Genomic DNA, 7,166 nt, shown 5'->3' with positions numbered 1-7,166 from the left:
TTTTTGAGATGGAGTTTTGCTCTTGTTGCCCGGGCTGAAGTGCAGTGGTGTGATCTTGGCTCACTGCAAGCTCCACCTCCTGGGTTCAAGCAATTCTCCTGCCTCAGCCTCCCGAGTAGCTGGGATTACAGGCACGCACCACCACGCCTGGCTAATTTTTTGTATTTTTAGTAAAGACGGGGTTTTGCCATGTTGGCCAGGCTGGTCTCAGCCTCCCGGCCTCCCAAAGTGCTGGGATTACAGGTGTGAGCCACCACACCTGGCCGATTCTCCATGACTTCTGAGCCCATAAAAGCCTTGCAGCTTCCACCTTGGTCTCTGGAATACTTCTTATTAGAGCCCTGAACTGCCACATAAGAGGTTTGACTGTGTAAAAGGAGAGACCATACGGCAAGGCCCTAAGTCTATGTGGAGAGGGAGAGGAGCCCAGTTGATTCCAGTCTGCCAAGATATTGGGTATGTGAGTGAAGTCAGTCTGTCCAAGAGATCAGAGGCTGCCTTCCTCCACGCATGCGGTTTGTTTCTGGACACTTAACTCTATTCCACTGATCTGTATGTCTATCCTTCTGCTAGTGTTGCACTGGCTTGTTATGTAGGTTTGTAGGTTTAAAATCTGGAAGTGTGAGTCTTCCAGGTTTGCTCTTCTTTTTCAAGATTGTTTCATTATTCTTTTTCAAGCTCGTTTGGGGAAAAAATTCAGAGTCCCTGTAATTTCTATATGAATTTTAGGATCATTTTGTCAATTTCTGCAGAGAAACCAGCTGGATTTTTATAGGGATTGTGTTCATCAGCAGATCAATTTGGGGAATATTGCCATTTTAATATTAAGACCTCCAATCCAAGAACATGGGATATCTTATTTTTTTAATACATTAAAAAAACAAAACAAAACAAAACTAGAGACAGAGTCTCGCTATGTTGCCCAGGCTGGTCTCAACCTTCTGGGCTCAAGCAATCCACCCACCTTAGCCTCCCAAAGTGCTGGGATTACAGGCATGAGCCACCACACCCAGCCAGGATATCTTTTCATGTATTTAGATCTTTAATTCCTTTCAACAGTGTCTTGTAGTTTTCAGAGTATAAGTTTTACACGTTTTTGTTTTACTCCTAAGTATTTTATTCTTTTTGATGATATTATAAATGGAATTAATTTCATTATCATATTGTTGAGTCCAAGTGTATAGAAATAGATTTGATATTTATATATTGTGTCCTACAACTTTGCTGAACTCATTTATTCATTCTAATAATAGGTTGACTTCTTAGGATTTTCTACATATAAGACAATGTCATCTGCAAATAGAGATAGTTTTGCTTCTTCCTTTTCAATCTAGATGCCTTATTTCATTTTCTTGTCTAACTGCCCTGGCCAGAACTTCCAGTACAATTTTGAGATATCAACTTTTTTTTTTTTTTTCTGAAATGGGGTCTCGCTGCATTGTGCAGGCTGGTCTGAAACGCCTGGGCTCAAGTGATCCTCCTGCCTCAGCCTCCTGAGTAGCTGGAATTATGAGCATGTACCCAGCTTAGTGCCAACTTTTTTTTTTTTTTTTTTAGACGGAGTCTCACTCTGTCGCCAGGCTGGGGTGCAGGGGCGTGATCTTGGCTCACTGCAACCTCCGTCTCCCGGGTTTAAGCGATTCTCCTGCCTCAGTCTCCCAAGTAGCTGGGACTACAGGCACGTGCCACCATTCCCAGCTAATTTTTGTATTTTTAGTACAGACAGGGTTTCACCATGTTGGCCAGGCTGGTCTTGATCTCTTGACCTCATGATCCGCCTGCCTCAGCCTCCTAAAGGGCTAGGATTACAGGTGTGAGCCACCGTGCCTGGCCAAGTGCCAACTTTTAAAGACAAGGATTGGTCAATCAGATGTGCTAATTTTTCTAATATCTTCAGTATTTTAATCATCCTAATATTTTACTTTTTTTTTATTTCCTGAGACTGAGCATTGCTCTGTCACCCAGGCTAGAGTGCAATGGTGTGATCTCGGCTCACTGCAACCTCTGTTTCCCAGGTTCAAGTGATTATCCTGCCTCAGCCTCCTGAGTAGCTGGGATTACAGGCGTGTGCCACCACACCAGGCTAATTTTCGTATTTTTAGTAGAGACGGAGTTTCACCATGTTGGCTAGGCTGTTCTTGAACTCCCGACCTCAGGTGATCTGCCCACCTTGGCCTCCCAAAGTGTTGGGATTATAGGCGTGAGCCACTGCACCCAGCCTACTTCTTTTCTAATTTGGATGCCTCTGATTTCTTTTTCTTGCCTAATTTCCTCTGGCTAGAACTTCTAATACTATGTGGAATAGAGGTGAAACCAGGCAACCTTGTCTTGTTCCTGATCTTAAGGGAAAAGCTTTCAGCCTTTCACTATTGAATATGATGTTGGCTGTGGGTCTTTCATATATGGCCTTTAACATGTTGAGGAAGTTTCCTTGTATTCCTAGTTTATTGAATATTTTTTCTCTTTGATTGTGATAAAATATACATAACATAAAATTTACCATTTTAGCCATTTAAAAATGTACAGTTTAGTGTCATTAAGTACGTTGGCATTGTTGTGCAACCATCACCAGCATCCATTGCCAGAACATTTTCATCATCCCATACTGAAACTCCATACCCATTAAACAATAATGCCCCCTTCCCTCCTTCCTCTAGGCCCTGACAACCACTGTTCTACTTTCAGTTTCTATGAATTTCATGATGCCAGGTCTCTCATCTAAGTAGAATCATACAATATTTGTTATTTTGTGTCTGAATTATTTCACTTAGCATCCTGTCTTCGAGGTTCATCCATGTTGTGGTGTCAGAATTTCCTTTCTTTTTATGGCTAAATAATATTTTGTTGTATGCACAGTCATGAGTCACTTAACGATGGGGAAATGTTCTGAGAAAGGTGTCATTAGGTGAGTTCATCATTGTGTGAGCATCGTAGAGTGTACTTACACAAGCCTGGATGGTATGGCCTATTATACACTTAGGCTATGTGGTATAGCTTATTGCTCCTAGGCTACAAACCTGCATAGCATGTTACTATATTAAATATTGTAGGTGATTGTAACACAATGGTATTTGTGTATCTAAACACAGTAAAAATATGGTATTATAATCTCATGGGACCACTGTCGAATGTGTAGTCTGGAATGATGTTATATGGTGCATGACTGTACGTAACATATTTTGTTTATTCATTCATCTGTGAATGGGCATTTGGGTTGTTTCTACCTTTTGGCTATTGTGAATAATGCTGGTGCAAACATTGGCATACAAATATTTCCTTGAGTATTGGCTTTCAATTCTTTTGTGTATATGCCTAGAAGTGGAATTGCTAGATCAAATGGTAATTCTTTTTTTTTTTTTTTTTTTTTTTTTTGAGATGGAGTCTTGCTGTGTCACCCAAGCTGGAGTGCAGTGGCATGATCTTGGCTCACTGCAACCTCTGCCTCCCGGTTAAAGTGATTCTCATGCCTCAGCCTCCCAAGTAGCTGGGATTACAGGCATATGCCACCATGCCTGGCTAATTTTTGTATTTTTAGTAGAGACGGGGTTTCACCATGTTGGCCAGGCTTCTTGAACTCCTGAACTCAAGTGATCTGCCTGCCTCTGCCTCCCAAAGTGTTGGGATTACAGGCATGAGCCACCACACCAGGCCTCAAATAGTAATTCTATGTTTAATTTTTTTAGGAACCTCCAGGCTGCATTTCCACAACAACTGCACCATTTTACGTTCCCACAAGGGTTGCATTTTCTCCATATCCATATCCACATCAACACTTGTTTTCTGCTATTGTTTTTATTATGAAAGGGTGTTGAATTTTGTCAAATGCTTTTTCTGCATCAATTAAAATAGTCATGTCATTAGCTGGTTGTGGTGGTGCACAGCTGTAATCCCAGCTACTTGGGAGTCTGAGGAAGGAGGATCACTTGAGCCCGAGAGGCACAGGTTGCAGTGAACCGAGATCGAGCCACTGCACTCCAGCTTGGGTAACAGAGTGAGACCCTGTCTCAAAAAGGTCATGTCGTTTTCCCTTTCATTCTATTAATGTGGTATATTACATTGATTGATTTTTGTATGTTTAATCATTCCTGAATTACAGAAATAAATCCTCTTTGATCATGATGTATAATCCCTTTAAACTGTGCTGAAGATGGTTTGCTAGTATTCTGTGCAGGATTTTTGGATCTTAAAATTTTACTGCAAGTAAGGAAGGCAGCATATTTTTCCCTGGTAATTATGATTGAGGGATGCAAATTTAAGTTAGAAACTTGAAAGAACAGAGATTTTACATATTATTATAATATGTTCCATGTTTTCACAGTAATTATTAAAAAGGCAATGAACCTGACATTGCACCTCTGTGAATGGTATAATTAAACATTTTACAAATGTGATAGAACAGTTGGAAGTTTATTTTCCCTGAAAAGAAAATTCCTGCATAGAAAAATCATAGATCTGAAATCCATTTTTCCACTGAAGATAGTTTAAATTTTAACTATTACACTATGGGCTAAATAGTTAACCAAGTTATGAATGCAAAGAAAAAGTCTTGAAGGAAATTAAATGTGCCACTCCAGTGAACATGCAAATGATGAGAATGAAAAACAGCAATACTACTGATATGAAGAAAGTTTTAGTAGTCTGGATAAAAGATCATAATAGCCACAACAATCCCTTAAGTCAAAGCCTAATCCAGATCAAGTCCCTAACTCTCTTCAATTCTACAGAAGACTACAGAAGAAAAGTTTGAAGCTAGCAAAGGTTGGTTCTTAAGGTTTAAAGAAAGAAGGCAACTCGGCCAGGTGCAGTGGCTCACACCTGTAATCCTAGCACTTTGGGAGGCCAAGGAGGGCAGATCACCTGAGGTCAGGAGTTTGAGACCAGCCTGGCCAATATGGTGAAACCCCATCTCTACTAAAAACACAAAAATTAGCCAGGTATGGTGGTGGGTGCCTGCAATCCCAGCTACTGGGGAGGCTGAGGCAGGAGAATTGCTTGAACTCGTCGGGGAGGTGGGTGGAGGTTGCAGTGAGCCGAGATCATGCCACTTCACTCCAGCCTGGGTGAAAGAGCGAGACTCCTTCATAAAGAAAAAAAAGAAAAAGAAAAAAAACAAAGAAGCCATTTCCATAATGTAAAAGTACAAGGTGGGAAGCAAGTGCTGATGTAGAAGCTGCAGCAAGTTATCCAAAAGATCTAGCTAATTTTATTAGTAAAGGTGGCTACATTGAAGAACAAATTTTCATTGTAGGCAAAACAGCCTTTTACTGGAAGAATATGCTACCTAGGACTTTCATAGCCAGAGAGAAGGCAATCAAGGCCTAGCTTCAAACCTTCAATGGAGAGGCTCACTGTCTTGTTAGGGGCAAGTGCAGCTGATGACTTTAAGTTGAAGTCAGTGCTCATATACCATTCCCCAAATCCTAGGGCCCTTAAGAAACATATTAAATCTACTCTGCCTATACTCTATAAATGGAATAACAAAGTCTGGATGACAGCAAATCTGTCATGGTCTACTAAATATTTCAAGCCCCCTGTTGAGACCTACTGCTTGGAAAAAAAGATTCTTTTCAAAATATTATTACTCATTGACAATGCACCTGGTCACCTAAGGGCTCTGATGGAGGTTTAAGAAATTAATGTTATTTTCATGCCTGCTAATCCATTCTGTAACCTATGGATTAAGGAGTAATTTCGACTTTCAAGTCTTATTATTTCAGAAATACATTTTGTAAGGCTATTGCTGCCATAGATAGCAATTCCTCTGATGGATCTGGGCAAAGTCAATTGAAAACCTTCTGGAAATGATTTACCATTTTAGATAGTATTAGGAACATTCATGACTCATGGAAGCAAGTCAAAATATAAACATTAACAGGAGCTTGGGAGGAGTTGATTACAATCCTCATGGATGACTTTGAGGGGTTCAAGACTTCAGTGGAGGGTGTAATTGCAAATGCGGGACACACAGCAGGGTCTCACTCTGTTGTCCAGGCTGGAGTGCAGTGGCACGATTGTGGTTCACTACAGCCTCGACCTCCTGGGCTCAAGCATTCCTCCCACCTCAGCCTCCCAAGTAGCTGGGACTACAGGTGCACATCATGCCCAGCTAAGATTTGTATTTTTTTGTGAAGATGAGGTTTCACTATGTTGCCCAGGTTGGTCTCGAACTCTTGAGCTCAAGCAATCCTCCTGTCTCAGCCTCCCAAAGTGCTGGGATTAATGTTGCAATCTCATGATAAAACTTGAACAGATGAGGAGTTACTTCTTACGAAGGAGCAAAGAAAGTGGTTTTTTGAGATGGAATCTCCTGGGGAAGATTCTGTGAACATAGTGGAATGGCAACAAAGGATTTAGAATATTACATAAATATTAGTTGATAAAGCAGTGGCAGGGTTTGAGAAGATTAACTCCTTTTTTTTTTTTTTTTTTTGAGACAGGGATTTTCTCTGTCACCCAGGCTGAAGTGCAATGGTGCAATCACGGTTCACTGCAGCCTTGACCTCCTGGGCTCAGTGGATCCTCCAACTCAACCTCTTGAGTAGCTGGGACTACAGGCATACGCTGTCACCACCTGGCTATTTTTTAATTTTTTGTGGAGATGGGTTTCACCATTTTGCCCAGGATTTTTAGCCCAATTTTAACATCAAGGTGTGTACACTGTTTTTTAGACATAATGCTATTGTACTTTTAATATATTACAGTATAGTGGAAACATGTTTATTATATACACTGGGAAACAACAACAAAAAATTGAGTGTAGCTCTCTTTTTTGCAATGGCCTGGAACTGAACCCCCAGTCTCTCCAAGGTATGCCTGTAAATGGACCAAACAGGAAGCAATCTTGTGGGTTTCATATTAAAAGCTTTAAACATTTATATACCTGTTATTTATACAAAGTGTGCTTACAGACATTTACTATGTAAAATTGTAACTCATAACTTTGCTTTAGTTAACAATTGTAGAATAAAAAGTTATCAGTGGAATAGCCAGTCTCTGTAATAAATGCATATTGGTAAATTTTCTCTGAGCCAAGTGTACAGTTTGTAAATTTTCTTTCTGTTATGTTTGTTCTGATTGTTTATTAAGTATAACTTTGGGTCTGTCAAATTAAATATTTAAAAGTAAGCTTACGTTTTGCATAGTTGTTTTTAAATTTCACTTTTTCT

Source organism: Gorilla gorilla, chromosome 18 (assembly GCF_029281585.2).
Source record: "Gorilla gorilla gorilla isolate KB3781 chromosome 18, NHGRI_mGorGor1-v2.1_pri, whole genome shotgun sequence".
Taxonomy (NCBI): Eukaryota; Metazoa; Chordata; class Mammalia; order Primates; family Hominidae; genus Gorilla; species Gorilla gorilla.
The sequence above is the reverse complement of the archived record's forward strand: the minus strand, read 5'-3'. Positions refer to the sequence as shown.